At 24.6% G+C, this 2,981-nt stretch overlaps 1 pseudogene; it reads left to right on the top strand.

The window, feature by feature from the left end:
• Nucleotides 1-117, top strand: LOC148927075 (U6 spliceosomal RNA; annotated as a pseudogene).
• The last annotated feature ends 2,864 nt before the right edge of the window (nt 118-2,981 follow it).

The following is a 2,981-nucleotide window of genomic DNA, read 5'->3' as shown; positions in this document are numbered from 1 at the left end:
GCATAACATTAATTTAGTGCATCCGACAAAATTGGAATGATACAGAGAAAATTAGCATGATCCAATGTCATCCGTCAAGGATGACATGCATAAATTGGAGAAATGGTCCAAAACTTTTTATACAATTTGGTGTGTTAGTTATTTTTGTTTTTATAGATTTAATTATAAATTATATTTGCTCTCTCTAGTTTATACTACCTCCGTCCAGAAAATTTATTCCATTTTTCCATTTTCGTCTGTCCCCTAAAATTTGTCTCATTTCACTTTTTACCATTTTTTGGTAGTGGACCTCATATTCCACTAACTCATTCCTACTCACATTTTATTACTATGAAACTAATATATTAAAGTAGGATCCACAATTCACTAACTTTTTAAACTCACTTTCCATTATATTTCTTAAAATTCGTGTCGGGTCAAAGTGGGACAAATTTTAAGGACGGAGGTAGTAATTTCATTATTGATATAGATATATATATTGCCTACAAATCTGAATTCTTTCATCTATGTTTTCTTTCCTCTTTTTTTTTACAATTCTTTCATCTTTGTTTTTTACATAAATTATTGAGTATCTGGATATATACTTTGCATTTATGTTATTTCATGCATCCACAGACGAGATCATATTCATTAAGTTTTGAAGGAAAAATTGTAATTTCCTCGATGTTTCAATCTGAATTGAGTTACTATCTAATAAATGGTTAATCTGAATTGAGTTACTATCTAATAAATGGTTTGTTAGTAATACACTTTTTAATTAGTTGATCCAATTATATAGTTGAAGAGTTTAATAATCATTCTTTTATGAGACATATAGTATATGATATAACAAATTCTTATGGATTTATGTGATGACTTGGATTAATATTATGAATTTATTTGTTTAATTTAATAAATTAAAGTTTAGAAATTGATAAAAATGTGAAGATAGATTATATTTATTTTTTATTTATTGGATAGTTTATTATTTTATCTATGAGAATGGCTTCCATATTTTGAACATTATAAATTGTACTATATTAATAATTTCATATTGATGGTGTTGACATTAAATTTGACTATGTATTTTTTAAACATGAATGTTCTTTTTATATCAAAAAATGTTTTAATCAATATATGTGCTTTTGTTGTTTAAATATAATTTTAAATATTATACCACTTGCATAATTGGTTTTTAACATTTTACTTATATTACTATGGATTGAGATTATAGTTATTAGTTGTGATTAATTTTACTATATTATAATTTTATTTTATACTTAATTATTGCTATATTCATATATCTATTTAATAAGAAAATTATTAGGAGTATTAAATATTCAAATTGTAACTTGCTGAAGTATATGAGATTGAGAAAATTATCTTAAACCTACTTAATCGACAATTATTATTTTTTATTAAAAAATGATCAATAAAGATTCTCTATTTATGACCTGAATTCCTAACCTATTGGATTGAGAAAAAACGTTTTATCAACTGAGTAGTGTTTCTTCGTGTTCTTATTTTAGTATTTTTATTGTACGAAATGTGTTTTTATAAACAATAAGCCTGGTTTTTGTAATTAAAATTTGAAGATAATTTATAATAGAAATATTTAGAAACAAATAGAATACATAAGAAAAGAGTAGAGAATTTTAGAAGAGAAAAAAATAGGATGAAAACTTTAGAACAAATACATATGTAGTCTATATTTATGCATGTTGTAAATATCTTGTAAATGTTAAGTTTCGGAAGTTTAGATTTTTTTAGTTTTCAAATTCAAGTGAGAATAAAGTGATATTAAATTATTTTTCGTAAAATTAATTGAACTGTGCATCACGCGAGAGTAGATACTCGTTATTTTAAAATCAAACTGAATGCATCATAAAATTCGTATAAAATGCATCGTCAATTTTTCGTATGAAACATATTTAAACTATATTCAAAGCTATTTAGTTGGAAAAATAATGGAGCATAACAATGAATGCACCCATTTATATAGGTAGTGATAGTAGATATTGCGGAGTGGATAAGTTTGAATTATTGTTGCGGTATCCATATATTGAAAATCGAAAGTATCCCGGAATTTTGAAGGTTTGTTTGTTTTTGGAGGGAAATTCATGGTATATTTTCTCATTTAATTCCTAATTATTTGGATTGAGATTATAAATTAATTGTATGGATTTGAATTAGGATATGGGTATATTGGGCTATTAGATAATGACTAGGATCATTTATACTAATTCTCCAAAAATAACCATTAGTTATATGCTTTATTGATTGTAATGAATACGGATAATTCAATTAGAAATCAATTAATTAATCGAAAGGGTGGTTATAAATGTGTGTTTAATTAGAGTTTTAAAGTATTTTGTATTTCAAATTTGTTCATGAAAATGAATTAAAATAAAATGAATATTTCCATATTTAGGATTTTCAAAGTAAGTATTGAAATTTTTAGAAAAAGTGAAATATTAAATATTCCATTGGACATATATATACTAAGTATTATTTTTAAACCAAAACTGAATTCATCATAAATTTTTCGTTGTACCATAAGTGTGCCTATATTCACTCAAAAATTCTACAAATTAATATTGGAATTCGTATATTTTTATATATGTGGCCAAATTTATCTGAACTCTATCTTATTTAATTTTACTAATTATTCGACTGATAAAAGGTAACTGGTCAAGATCCGGAAATCATATAGAAATCCAAATAACCAATAAATTGTGTGAACTAGGTAACCACTCATTTTGTTTGTACGAACAACAATACAAATTGATTTTCCATTTCTTTTCAATTTTGGGTTTTAGTTTTTTTTAATGGTATACTGTAATTGTTAATTAGAGCCTTAGAGGTACTTATATCATAAATAGGAATTTATATTGATTTTAAGTTAATTGTTAATTTGAATTTATCTTTTCATTGTAATTAATGGACTCAAGGGAAGGACTGATTTTCCCACATAGCCGCTACAAAATAATACATTGGCACTT

The sequence above is a fragment of the Salvia hispanica genome, chromosome 4 (assembly GCF_029641045.1).
Source record: "Salvia hispanica isolate PSC_SH4W2 chromosome 4, Shi_PSC_v1, whole genome shotgun sequence".
NCBI classification, from domain to species: domain Eukaryota; kingdom Viridiplantae; phylum Streptophyta; class Magnoliopsida; order Lamiales; family Lamiaceae; genus Salvia; species Salvia hispanica.
The sequence above is the reverse complement of the archived record's forward strand: the minus strand, read 5'-3'. Positions and strand labels throughout refer to the sequence as shown.